This window comes from Procambarus clarkii, chromosome 20 (genome assembly GCF_040958095.1).
Source record: "Procambarus clarkii isolate CNS0578487 chromosome 20, FALCON_Pclarkii_2.0, whole genome shotgun sequence".
Lineage (NCBI taxonomy): Eukaryota > Metazoa > Arthropoda > Malacostraca > Decapoda > Cambaridae > Procambarus > Procambarus clarkii.
This window is the reverse complement of record NC_091169.1, coordinates 23,257,729-23,272,439: the sequence shown is the minus strand read 5'-3', so window position 1 is coordinate 23,272,439 and position 14,711 is coordinate 23,257,729. Positions and strand designations below refer to the sequence as shown.

General features: G+C 46.5%; 1 long non-coding RNA gene across 2 annotated transcripts in view; it reads left to right on the top strand.

Moving 5' to 3' along the window:
* Nucleotides 1-14,711, top strand: part of LOC138366610 (uncharacterized) — a 33,223-nt gene extending 18,512 nt beyond the window's left edge. Inside the window, exons 1-2 of one of the 2 annotated variants that reach the window (XR_011229188.1) lie at nucleotides 12,980-13,034; nucleotides 14,532-14,711. This is a non-coding gene — a long non-coding RNA (uncharacterized lncRNA). Of the gene's footprint in view, nucleotides 1-12,979; nucleotides 13,035-14,531 lie in introns of those variants that run through there. The other variant, XR_011229187.1, reaches the window with a different exon arrangement.

Here is a 14,711-nt window from a genome sequence, read left to right as displayed (position 1 = left end):
CGGGAGATTAAAATGTCACGGCCGACCTATAATTGCCACAATAGTATGTAGCGTTTATATGTAAAATGGTTTTGCATGAAATTCCGTGGCGATTCAGCTAATGGCGCAATTTAAAATCAGCTGTAAATACACGATTCTTCATATACATAGTCCGCATTCGTATACGTGGTCAGCGTATGTATAAATGGTCAGCGTATGTTTACGTGTTCCATGCGTACAAGTATGCATAATCAGCGAACACATACGCAAAGTCAGCGTATACATACGAAAAGTCAGCGTATACATAACGCAAAGTCAGCGTACACATATGCATAATCAGCGTACTCGCATGAATACTTCACTAATCATAGTTTGATCCAAAAGCTGTTGACTCTTGGATCCCGCCTTTTTAAACCAATTTATTTTTTTCTATATTATGTCTACTACATATATTAATCTAACGCACACACACACATCCCCGGGAAGCAGCCCGTAGCAGCTGTCTATCTTCTAGGTACCTATTTACTGCTTGGTGAACAGTAGCATCAGGGTGAAAGAAACTCTGCCCATTTGTTTCCGCCTCTGCCGGGAATCGAATCCGAGCCCTTAGGACTACGACCCCAGAGCGCTGTCCACTCAGTCGTGAGGCCCCTGTCTGTGTTCGTGTTTCTTTGGTGGTGTCGGCAGCTATGAAACTCTAGCTCCTGGTCCCCGCACCAACTACTTGGGCTGGACGGTAGAGCGACGGCCTCGCTTCATGCAGGTCGGTGTTCAATCCCTGACCGTCCAAGTGCTTGGGCACCATTCCTTTCCACCGTCCCATCTCAGCCCCTTATCCTGACCCCTTCCAAATGCTATATAGTCGTCATGGCTTGGCGCTTTCTCCCTGATAATTCCCTTCCTGGTCCCCCCCCCCCCCCCCCATTTCCCTCACTAATATATTGTGCAACTCAAATCACAAGTTCCTATTTTGTCATATAACTTTTATGTGTTGTGTTATTCAGCAGAACTTTGTTCAGAAGAACATCTGTGTCAGATGGAGGTGTCTTCCAGCTGTGTCCTTAGGTTCTATGTCTCTGTGACATAATGTCCTCGTCTACGTTCTCCATAGCTCTCAGTACCTTTGTGTATCGTTATCATATCTCCACCTTCAGTATCTTATACTTCGGAATCATGTCTCCACTGGTCCTTCTCTCATACAGCGTCTGCCATCCACGACTCTCTCTCTATCTCACATCTCTCCCATCTATGCCTCTTCCTTACATTCTTTAGATTTAACTTTCTTTTCAACAGTTTTAATAAATGTTGAGCATCCTGATTTAACTACGCTAACTAAAAATAGATATATAGATACACGGAGGAATTTATAGATGCAGAGAGTTGAGAGGAAGAAGGAACAGGTCAATAGATGGAAAATTTGAACTTTGAACTCTTGTTAAATCCCAGTTAGGAACTCTGCTACTTATTTCCATTTGGTTGTTTACACGTGATTGACAGGTTATTTGTGTGGGTGAGAGAGGGAGAGGAGGGAGGGGAGAGAGAGAGACGGAGAGGGAGAGAGAAGGGAAGGGAACTGTGAGGAGGAAGCGCCAAGTTATTACGACTATATAGCACTGGGAAGGGGTCAGGATAAGGATTTGGGATGGGACGGGGGAAAGGAATGGTACCCAAGCACTTGGATGGTCGGGGATTGAACACCGGCCTGCATGAAGCGAGACCGTCGCTCTACCGTCCAGCCCAAGTGGTTGAGCAGAAAGAGAGAGAGAGAGAGAGAGAGAGAGAGAGAGAGAGAGAGAGAGAGAGAGAGAGAGAGAGAGAGAGAGACGCAGGCATTCGAGACTTCCCAAAGCAAGAGGAATTACAGTGGAAGCGAGAGCCGGATATAAGAGAGGAGAGAGGCCGCAGTAAGTCTGAGACAGCGTAATATCTGGCAGCCAAGAAAGAAAATACCAGCTGCTGGAGCCATCTGGCAGCAGTCGATGATGCCACCAGCACCAGCTGTTGCCGAGTAATATTTTTTTCCCCTGTTCCCTGTGAGTGTTTCCTTACGGATGGCCACAGATTTATCAGTCGGCCGGATGTGGTTCCTTGCGTGTAGTAACTGAGGCTTCTGTGGGCGCCAGCCCCCTCGTCTCACCTATACCGTTAATAGGTTAAGTAATAATTGTAAATAAGAAGCAATAAGATGCTTATCTTAACATACTAAGAAGGTTAGGTAAGGTCGGTGTTTTCTATGAAGCTTGTCAAGGTAAACTAAAATATTCACAATCAATTAGTATGTCACATATGCACTTATTAAATAAGCCAATATTGACTATAAGCAAGTGCGAGAACGGGTTGCCCAACAGGCACCATAGTCCCGCTTTCACTAATACACAGTACTAACACGAGAGGTGTATAATGTGATGCTCACAGGAGGAATACAACCATGAAATACAAGAGTTGTATGATGCGCTGAGAAGTTTCTGCTGAGTGACTGAAGCGATAAAGGTAATACAAGCAGAAGCTGCCGTACACAGCAGACATCTCCTGGGCGGGAGAAGAACTCAACATCACAGAGAACAAGATGCAGCTAACATAAACAATCATGCTAATTGACCCTCATCCACACAGACAGACGCACTGGCCCACACTCCCCACACATACACATCCACTTGATTGACAGTTGAGAGGCGGGACCAAAGAGCCAGAGCTCAACCCCCCGCAAGTACAAATTGGTGAGTACAAATGTGTGTGTAGGGCAGACTTCCAAAATATTAATATTCGTTCTCGCTTTGGTCGAAAATATGTGTTTTCATTTAAATTCCAAAAGGAACTTCTTTAGCTGTGTCGGTGTGCTCTGGGTCACGACGCCGATAGTTTAGCTCTACTCCATAAATATCTGAAATTGGGTAATTCTGGCTGTAAAACTTTTCACGGCAAAGATTAGTTGTTGTGCCCAAGAGTCCAGGACAGAAATTTTAATTACAAATGTATATTTTAGGTTATACGTTAATGAACACGGGTAAAGTTCTTCACACGCACGCACGCACGCACGCACACACACACACACACACACACACACACACACACACACACACAAACACACCCACACACCCACACACCAACAGTTTCAAATTTAGATATGATAGAGCCCAGTAGGCTCAGGAATCTGTACACCAGTTCATTGAGAGTTGAGAGGCGGGACCAAAGAGCCAAAGCTCAACCCCCGCAAGCACAAATAGGTGAGTACACAGGGAGTGTGTGTGTGTGTGTGTGTGTGTGTGTGTGTGTGTGGAGTTTAGGGTTTAGGGGGGGGCGCCTCGCGGCTAAGTGAACAGCTCTTGGGAGTCGTAGTCCTAATGGGTTCGATTCCAGGCGGAGGCGGAAACAAATAGGCAGAGTTTCTTTCACCCTGATGTACCTGTTCCCCTAGCAGTAAAATAAGTGCCTGGGAGTTAGACAGCTACTACGAGCTGCTTCCTAGGGATGTGTGTGTGCGTGTGTTAGAGAGAAATATATGTAGTAGACACATTAGAGAAAAAATAGATTGGTTAGAAAGGCGGGATCCAAGAGCTAATGGCTCCATTCTGCAGACACAAATAGTAAATACACACACACACATGATTGACAAAGCAGCTATTTTCCTTGGTTTCTAATTCCTTCCTTTCCTAGATGTACATGGTCACGGCTCTGTGGCTTGCTTCTCCTTCTGTTTTTCTCAAGCCTATACTCAGTGGATATCTTGAGGTTATCTTGAGATGATTTCGGGGCTTTTAGTGTCCCCGCGGCCCGGTCCTCGACCAGGCCTCCACCCCCAGGAAGCAGCCCGTGACAGCTGACTAACACCCAGGTACCTAGTTTACTGCTAGGTAACAGGGGCATAGGGTGAGAGAAACTCTGCCCATTGTTTCTCGCCGGCGCCCGGGATCGAACCCGGGACCACAGGATCACAAGTCCAGCGTGCTGTACGCTCGGCCATTACTTTGGTGAAGTTATCTATACACTAAGTGACAGACTTACGGAACACAAAAGAAGTGTTAAGTCTGCAGACACAAACAATGCTCTCTTCTGTCATGTTAGGGATTCTAATCATCCTATTGATTGGTGTTCTAAAATAATCTTTCATGATTCTTCTCTTCACAGACGCCGTGTTGTTGAATCAGCTCTGATATACAACCTACCCAACATGAACTTAAGTCCTTCTCTTCCTAAGTCCTTGACTCTTCTCTTTCACAGTACATAGTTAAATGCTCCAACTTTATTAACAAACGTGATGTGACTTAGCTTTAACCCCTCTAACCTGTCTTTACTTTCTCTTTTCACGCTCTTCCCTTTTTCAACTTGTTCTCTTACTACCGGTGGACGGAAGCTGGGGCTTAGGAGCTGATTCTCGACCCTGCAAACACAACCAGACGAGCCCACTGACATATCCGCATGACCCACAGTGTGAGAGTAGCCATTACATCTTGATACAATATTTGTCCTAGTCCAAGACACAAGAGACAGGCCCGGAATGGTTGGACTTGCGTTACCGTGACTCGCGTTTGAGTGACTTGCGTTACCGTGACTCGCGTTTGAGTGACTTGCGTTACCGTGACTCGCGTTTGAGTGACTTGCGTTACCGTGACTCGCGTTTGAGTGACTCGCGTTTGAGTGACTCGCGTTACCGTGACTTGCGTTTGAGTGACTCGCGTTTGAGTGACTCGCGTTTGAGTGACTCGCGTTTGAGTGACTCGCGTTAGCGTGACTCGCGTTTGAGTGACTCGCGTTTGCGTGACTCGCGTTTGAGTGACTCGCGTTAGCGTGACTCGCGTTTGCGTGACTCGCGTTTGCGTGACTCGAGTTTGAGTGACTCGCGTTTGAGTGACTCGCGTTAGCGTGACTCGCGTTTGAGTGACTCGCGTTTGCGTGACTCGCGTTAGCGTGACTCGCGTTAGCGTGACTCGCGAGACCAGAGGTAAACATTAACCCGGAGACCACATCAACAGCCGCCTCTCTCCCTGATGACTCACCAAGCTGTTGTTTCTCGCGTAGATCACTGGTTATTATGTCATAAATCTGAGGTCGGCTTCCACGTGTCTTTCATGTATCCTGGTAGGACACACATGACCCCTGGTCGGGGTGGCCACCAGGATACATGACACTGGTCGGGGTGGCCACCAGGACACATGACACTGGTCGGGGTGGCCACCAGGACACGTGACACTGGTAGGGAAGGCTGGCCGGATACATAGCTCAGGTACACGTCATTCTACCACACGATAGGCCTAGGTCATAATTTAATCATTATAAATAAGTAATTAATATAAATGAACATTATCGCTCTGACAGTGACCACTACGGTGAAGATTGCAGTGCTGATGCCTACCTCTTAAGTAGCAACAAATCAACCTCATTCATATATAAAATGTGTAATGCTCTAGGCCTAACCATCCCTCCCCCCCACACAACGGGGGGGGGGGGGAAGAGGGGGGCACAAAGCCAATGGTGATAAAGAGAGGGACATGAGCAAGCCAAATATGTAGATGCAGTAAAACGAGAGAAAGGGAAATAGAGGTAAAGTAGAGAGAGAGAGAGAGAGAGAGAGAGAGAGAGAGAGAGAGAGAGAGAGAGAGAGAGAGAGAGAGAGAGAGAGAGAGAGAGAGAGACACACAGAACTCCCCAGCACAGTGAGAGAGAGAAAGAACTTCCCAGCACAGTGAGAGAGAGACAGAACTTCCCAGCACAGTGAGAGAGAGAAAGAACTTCCCAGCACAGTGAGAGAGAGACAGAACTTCCCAGCACAGTGAGAGAGAGAAAGAACTCCCCAGCACAGTGAGAGAGAGAGAGAAAGAACTCCCCAGCACAGTGAGAGAGAGACAGAACTTCCCAGCACAGTGAGAGAGAGAAAGAACTCCCCAGCACAGTGAGAGAGAGAGAGAAAGAACTCCCCAGCACAGTGAGAGAGAGACAGAACTTCCCAGCACAGTGAGAGAGAGAAAGAACTCCCCAGCACAGTGAGAGAGAGAGAGAAAGAACTCCCCAGCACAGTGAGAGAGAGACAGAACTCCCCAGCACAGTGAGAGAGAGAAAGAACTCCCCAGCACAGTGAGAGAGAGACAGAACTCCCCAGCACAGTGAGAGAGAGAAAGAACTTCCCAGCAGAGTGAGAGAGAGAGAGAAAGAACTCCCCAGCACAGTGAGAGAGAGAAAGAACTCCCCAGCACAGTGAGAGAGAGACAGAACTCCCCAGCACAGTGAGAGAGAGAAAGAACTTCCCAGCACAGTGAGAGAGAGAAAGAACTTCCCAGCAGAGTGAGAGAGAGAGAGAAAGAACTCCCCAGCACAGTGAGAGAGAGAAAGAACTCCCCAGCACAGTGAGAGAGAGAAAGAACTTCCCAGCAGAGTGAGAGAGAGAGAGAAAGAACTCCCCAGCACAGTGAGAGAGAGAAAGAACTCCCCAGCACAGTGAGAGAGAGAAAGAACTCCCCAGCACAGTGAGAGAGAGAGAGAAAGAACTCCCCAGCACAGTGAGAGAGAGAGACAGAACTTCCCAGCACAGTGAGAGAGAGAAAGAACTCCCCAGCACAGTGAGAGAGAGACAGAACGAACTCCCCAGCACAGTGAGAGAGAGAAAGAACTCCCCAGCACAGTGAGAGAGACACAGAACTCCCCAGCACAGTGAGAGAGAGACAGAACTTCCCAGCACAGTGAGAGAGACACAGAACTCCCCAGCACAGTGAGAGAGACACAGAACTCCCCAGCACAGTGAGAGAGAGAAAGAACTTCCCAGCACAGTGAGAGAGAGAAAGAACTTCCCAGCACAGTGAGAGAGAGAAAGAACTTGGAGTAGTGTGATTAAAACACAAACAAGTGTTGATTGTTGCAGGTAAAGTTTAATATCCAGGACTCAGAAGTCTTAGAAAAAGCCAAAGACAACATACTGGGTGTCGGGTACACAAAGACTTTGATACAGAGCCAAATCTCTGGTGGCAGTTTGTGACGAGGAATTCTGCAGCAGCGGCAGGTATCGACCAGGCAGTGTTACCTGTGGAGGCCACAGGAGGCCACTTGTTACCTGTGGAGGCCACAGGAGGACACTTGTTCTCTGTGGGGGCCACAGGAGGACACTTGTTCTCTGTGGGGGCTACAGGAGGACATTTGTTCCCTGTGGAGGCCACAGGAGGACACTTGTTCCCTGTGGAGGCCACAGGAGGACACTTGTTCCCTGTGGAGGCCACAGGAGGACACTTGTTCCCTGTGGAGGCCACAGGAGGACACTTGTTCACTGTGGAGGCCACAGGAGGACACTTGTTCACTGTGGAGGCCACAGGAGGACACTTGTTCTCTGTGGAGGCCACAGGAGGACACTTGCTCCCTGTGGAGGCCACAGGAGGACACTTGTTCACTGTGGAGGCCACAGGAGGACACTTGTTCTCTGTGGGGGCCACAGGAGGACATTTGTTCCCTGTGGAGGCCACAGGAGGACACTTGTTCTCTGTGGAGGCCACAGGAGGACACTTGTTCCCTGTGGAGGCCACAGGAGGACACTTGTTCTCTGTGGGGGCTACAGGAGGACATTTGTTCCCTGTGGAGGCCACAGGAGGACACTTGTTCTCTGTGGAGGCCACAGGAGGACACTTGTTCCCTGTGGAGGCCACAGGAGGACACTTGTTCACTGTGGAGGCCACAGGAGGACACTTGTTCCCTGTGGAGGCCACAGGAGGACACTTGTTCCCTGTGGAGGCCACAGGAGGACACTTGTTCTCTGTGGAGGCCACAGGAGGACACTTGTTCCCTGTGGAGGCCACAGAAGGACACTTGTTCACTGTGGAGGCCACAGGAGGACACTTGTTCACTGTGGAGGCCACAGGAGGACACTTGTTCTCTGTGGAGGCCACAGGAGGACACTTGCTCCCTGTGGAGGCCACAGGAGGACACTTGTTCACTGTGGAGGCCACAGGAGGACACTTGTTCACTGTGGAGGCCACAGGAGGACACTTGCTCCCTGTGGATAATGATATGAGAGCTCAAACGTTTCGGAGAGTTAAAGTCTTCAGCTTCAGATAACAACATGTACGCTGATGTAACTTGCTGAGTTGCAGGAAGGTCAGGTTAGGTCGTGTAGAGTAGTGTAAATAACAACTCCAGTGTGTCAAGTTAACAGTGACCAACCCGCGCACAATAATGACCTGCTATAGACTGATGTTGCGTGCGTGCGCGGGCGCGTACGTCCTCACCATAAAAGAAATCCATGGCTGATTCCTCACCCCCAAAAAACTTTACCATCACATCAAGCAGCAGCAGCAGCTGCGGCGGGAGAAAATCCCGCAATAAAATCTTCTTGGCGCGAATGAGGGAGAGAATGTGGCGCATCCTGCGGGCGGAATACATCAAGGGAGAGATCATTGGACACAGCAGCCGTACCTTCAGGGAAATCACAGCTGGATGGTCAGGGCGTCGCTCCTCCAAATACACCTCACCGGGTCTCCAGGAATGAAACAAAAGCCGTCGAGGCAGTGGCCTAGGAGGAGGAGGAGGGTCCCATAATGCCTGGAGGCGCAGTGTCCTGATCGATGTCTTGGGGCCCTCACAGCTAGGGCCGTATAAGGCTCCAGGGGGCCCCCATGAATGGGATGGCCCGGCTGGTATTTGATTATGATGGAGTGAGGATTAAAATGTTCGCGACGTGTAGAAGGATATTCCCAGCGGTGTAATTACTGATATTAATTCACCGGCGCGCACTGAGTTAATGTCTTCGGCGTTTTTGCTCCGGGAGATCAGTTTAATGTCCAGCATATTTATAGAGGCGCGGCGGCCCGGTTCCCCCAGCTGATACACAGCTCTGTGCTACGGCACACGCACCACAGTTCAATGGAACTTATCATTTTTCTGAATTTTTTTTAGTCATTGTATTTATGTATATTACTTAGTAAGCGTTTCATAGATTCTGTGCATCAGTGCCTGGATTCTGTCTGGGGGGGGGGGGGTGGAGTGGCCCCAGGGGGAGGGGGGTAACCTTGTGGCGTCTCTGTGCTTACCTAACCGTGCTTGCGGGCACCGAGGCTTAGCTCTGGGACCCGGATCTTGCAAACCCCTACTTCAACTCTAGGCACAATATGATATTTTGTCCATATCCGGAGAAAATATTCCTACCAATCGACTTGAGAATGGTCCAGGACGGACCGAAACGTCGTCGTCCCTTCACCTTCTAGTGTGTGGTCTGGTCAACATATTCCTACTAATTTCGAGTATGCAGCAGAAGTTACCTCGTAAATGTTGTCCTCCAGTGTGACGTCTCCACCGGATGTCAAGCGGACATCAGAGGCTTCTGGCCGCCTTATCGACGACCTAAAATGATCGTCTGGCCTTTAGTCTTCATCATTATCATAAAAGTACATTAGCTGGGGTTAATCTCTCGTAGTGTGAGGTTTCCTGGAGGTTGTGTAGGTGCTCAGTAACGAGCCAGAAATATAAGTTGGGAAGCTACGCAAAATTTTCGAGGTTGAAAATCGACCTGTATGATATACTGGTTGAGGTCAGCCATAATTATACCGTGCTGGGAGTTATGTTGCCCTAGAAGGGAGTTGAGGTTTTCCATCAGGAAATTGATTTAGAAAGCATTCTACCATTGAAGTTTTGCACATAAAAATAAACAGGTTTCGTGATTTATGCAAATTTTGAAGTACATAATTTCCTAATGAAGAAGGATTACTTTACCTTGAGGTGTTTCAGGGGCTCAGCGTCCCCGCGGCCCGGTAGTCGACCAGGCCTCCTGGTTGTTGGACTGGTCAACCAGGCTGTTGGACGCGGCTGCTCGCAGCCTGACGTATGAGTCACAGCCTTGTTGATCAGATATTCTTTGGAGGTGCTTATCGAGTTCTCCTTGAACACTGTGAGGGGTTGGCCAGTTATACCGTGGGCACATCAGTAGACTGGACGTGTACAGATGTAATGAAACTACCACCAATCACATCAGAACGACGACCACTCACACATACACTGTGGTGTGTGTAGGGTGCCGGTGGCTGTGTGGACAGCACGCTTGATATGTAGTCATGTGGACTGGGGTTCGATTCCCGGGGCCAGCAGAATTTTTTTTCACCCTGATGTCGTTGTTACCTAGCAGTAAATAAGTACCTGGGAGTTAGACAGCTGTTACGGGCTGCTTCCTGGTGTGTGTGTGTGGGGGGGGGGGGGAGGGGGGAAATAACAGATAGTAACAGATGGTTGATTGACAGTTGAGAGGCGGGCCGAAAGAGCAGAGCTCGACCCCCGCAAGCACAACTAGGTGAATACACTCACTCACCCTCTCTCCCTCCCTCTATCTCTCCTGGTCTCTTCCTATCTGCTACTCTCTCTATTTCTTTTTCTGTCTCCCTTCCCTCCCATTCTCTCTCTCTCTCTTGTTAATCCTCTCCCTTATAAATTTACCTGTCCCCTGTACCTATTTCCTCTTCTCAATTTCTTTCCCTCTTTTCCTCTCCCCTCTTCCTCTCTACCCCTCATTGCTTTTCGTTATTCTCATCTTATTCTTTCACACTGTCCTCTTCTTCCCCTTTCCTCCTCTCTCTCTCCTCTCTTTCTTATTCTATGTTTTTCCTTTAGTACTCTCTCCCTCACATTCCCTCTCACTCTCACAAATTCTCCCTCTTTCACTTTCCTTCAGGCTCTTATTCACATTCCCTCATTCTCTCTCCATTCCCTCACTTTCTCCCTCACATTCACCTCACCTAGCCAAGTACGTGATCCCATTACGATTTCATCATTATTTCCCCTCGAATGCGCAATCCGACCGCTGTGCATACTGTATTACAACATTCCCCTCTCTCTCATACAACATGCAGAGTGAGGGGGCTGGCTCCCTTCCTCTCTTAACCTCTCCTCCTCCTTCCTTCTTTCATTTCTATCTCCACTTTTTCTTCTCCGTCTCCTGAATCTTTGTCTTTTTCACCTTTGTTTACATTGTGCGTAACTAGTTTAACTAGTACTCTTCTGGTAGGTAGGTACTATAGTTTTGGCCCGGCTTGTTATACTGCCTCTTGCTGTGTGGTGTGTAGAGGTGTGTGTGTAGGTGTGTAGAGGTGTGTGTGTGTTGTGTTGGTGTGTGTAGAGGTGTGTGTGTGTGTGTGTGTGTGTTGTGTTGGTGTGTGTGTAGGTGTGTTGTGTTGTGTTGGTGTGTGGTGAGTGTGCAGGTGTGTGTGTGTTGCTGGTGTTAGTCAGCATTCATATGAGGTGATGCTGGGATTCAACTCTCGTTCCTGGAAGAGAGAATAAAAGTGAATATGATCACCACATGCTAAATACTGAGTGCGCTAAGTAACCGAATGAACCATATAGATTTGTTAAATATTTTAGAAACAAATATTCTTAATGCATGTAATGAATTCAACCCAATGTTTCTAATACCGTCTCGTTTGGCACCTTCCCTGCTTCAATAGTCATTTTCCGACCTTTGTCTATACTTACTAGACGGTCCATAGTACATTTTACTTCCTTCCCCTTGATTCCTACGTCCAGTCAGGTGTGTAGAATAACTTTCACGAGGTAGATCCAGCTTACTAGGCTACCTGGAGATATAACAATACACTCTGGCTTCTTGTCCCCCGACACAATGAATTAATTGTACCCTGTATCACCACATACTCTGTACCCCTAGAGGTACTCTGAACCCGCACATGTACTGTTTACCCCCCCCCCCCACATGTACTCTGCAGGCCACCCGCAAAGGGCTGATGGGTATTGGGTAATATATGTGAAACAAATAATTCATTAATAATTACCAAAGCCATCAATTTATTATACAGTTGGAGCATCCTGGGAATTGTCAATAATTCGAGCTTGTGGGACTGAGCACAGGACGGCACGGAGAACTTGTGGGACTGAGCACAGTGCTCCAAATGTAGCTAAATCATTTGGTGGTAAGGAGGGAATTGATTACCATCTCTGATTGGCTCTGAGCAGGCTGAGGGCAGCAATATTGTGAGAAAATCACGAAAATATAGTTGACTTGAGACAAAGTTAAATAATGACTAATAATAATTATTATTAGTAAAAATATTAATGAAGAATTATAATTCACCTATGGTATACATAGCTACCATCTATGGCGCCTTATTATAGAATTGTGGACGATTTTAAGGCTTAATAATTAAGATTGTAGTGAAGTCGTCAACGAAGATGACAGCTGTTGACAGATGAATACTCTCGTTACTGAAATAGTTTACTGAAAATAGTTAAAAAAAAAGTTATAATAAGTCTTCATTCTGTGTCAACTTATGTTTCAAGCCATAGTTTAAACCACTGTTTACAGTACATCCTGTTAAAGGTTAGCACTTACGAGAAGTCTTGGTGGTTCTCAGTCAATTGTATTTAGCACTCATAAACTTGAGTGCTACCTTGAGCACTGAAGTTCCCCTTGTGTACCTTGAGCACTCAAGTTGACCTTGAGTACCTTAAGGACTCAAGGACGCTACTTGTGCAGAATAATATTCTGAACAATGTCATCCTGGACGTTAATAGTTAACATAAAGCATAAATGTTCACATTTTAGTAAGTTAAAATAACAGAATTTGTCATTAACGAGTAATATTGTAAGTCAGTTTAAGGCAAATATTTAACATTATCCAGTGTTGTGTCAGGAAGTTTGGGTTGTTGTGTTGTTAGTGTGTTATTGTATATATTGTAGTTGTGTAGCGGCCATTAACAGTTGTTGACTGACGGACGATTACTCCTTCACTGCCGAGTCTATTGTAAATATTGCTCTGTTGTACCTGTTGTTGTGTTGCAACATTTACAATAGAATGTTGTATTTGGTTTGTAAATTAGAAATTGAAAATCAAGCTGGGGATCATTATTGGTTCATTAGAGACTCGTTCGTATTTGGGGAAGTGAAGGAGTGGTTGTTGGCCATTGTAAATTGACACTTGAGACTCGCAAAATGTTAACCAATGGGGTGAGGGTTAGGGTGAATGTCAACCAATCAGCGGCCGAGTGTGGTTGGCTGCTGGGTATAAAAGGGAGGAGGAGACCAAATACACTTCAGTGTGTTTTACCTCACTTTTGGTATACAGTTCGAGCTTCGTCTCTTGAAGGTGAGCTGTATGTGGGGGGAACCACCCCCCCTCCCTTTGCCGCGTCGCCGCCCTCCTCCCCTTTGGCGCGTCCCCCTCCCCCCTCCTCCCCTTTGGCGCGTCCCCCTCCCCCCTCCTCCCCTCTTGAATCCTCACCTTTCCCCTACTGGAACTTAAGTGTATGGGGGGGAGGGGGAATTATTTCAGCTTTGCCTTGACGAATATAAGGTTGGGTTAAGAGCGCATAATACTGCGTGTGGCATCAGAGCAGATGGAAAGTAGCCAGTGACGCGCCTCTACCGCCATTTATATCTTGCCAGAAGTTATCCCTTAACGTGTGGCTTTCAACGTAAACAATTTTAAGTATACAACATCGTAGTGTACGATGGGGGTTATTAGTTTTTTAAAAAAGGCACAACATCGAAACGAAAGGTTTTAATAACCTAAAATCAGCAAGGTAGAGATGTAGATTTGGTAATGGGGGGTGGGGGAGAAATCTTCTCCAAACCAGACTGTTAATGTTTTAGGGTGTGCATCCTAGACGGTTCTTAATCTCTTGTGTTTTACCATCGACGCTAATAACTTCCTGTTGTATATATTAATAGTAAAATTGCCTTAAAGTAGAATAGAATTTGAGTAATTGTATCAATTTAAGATATAAATGAAAAGATAAAATACCGTAACCAAATAAGGTGTTGCCTGCTGTGAATGGTCAGTAATTAGACCTGGTAGAGCACAGAGGACGGCACATACGTTTATGGGAGTGAGCACAGTTGCAGAAATTTGTGGTAAAGTCGTCTTATGCATTGGGTTCACTATGAACGACAGTAATAGTTTGACAGTAATACTGTCTTCAGGAATCGCCACATTACCAGATAAATGATAGGAATATAAAATAAGATCTAAATGGCACAATATACTAAATATCATAGGTTAATGCGTGATATAAGACGTTAGATGGGACATAAACTGCCGAATTTGGGAAATGTTGTCAGTTGATATTATGGAGAAATATTGGCGTGTGGGTTTGACCTACGGACGATAACCACAGAACTGTTAGCTGCCGCCTCTTGACTTGTAAGGCTATCGTATACACATGAATAGTCTTAACATGTAAGATATAACAAATTGTTACTACCAAACTGTAAAGTTCACGTAAATACAGAAAATGGACCTAAAAATTGATAAATAGAAACTTGTGAATCCTTAAATATTTGGCAAATAATGACAATTGAATGGTTTTGTTAAAATGTAGCATTAACAGTGAACTGAAGGTTTAAATACACAAGCTTAAAGTTTGTCTGTTAGTACTTACATTGCGTTAGTAACTGTTCCCCCCCACGACATATCGTGTGATTAGTTGTGGACGTGTCATAGATCATGTGAGCGGTAGTGAGGGTTGCTAGTATGTAAAGGCTTACAGCTTTCTTACCCAAAAGGAACAGCATTTACTGAACGGTAAAGAAAGTACAAATATTAACAAACTTGACATTCCTAATGTTAACTTCTCTTCCTCAGGTCCGGCCAACTACAGGCAGAAGGTAAAGCAGTATATGTACAGAACATGTACAACGGCTGAATAGTCGCTGACTGGCAGTTGCCACGATTTGGTCGTGTGGTACAAGAGGTCGCTTTTTAACGGCTGGCGCTAAATCTGGACTTAAAACTGTGAAAATCATTAGTAAATGTTATGTTACA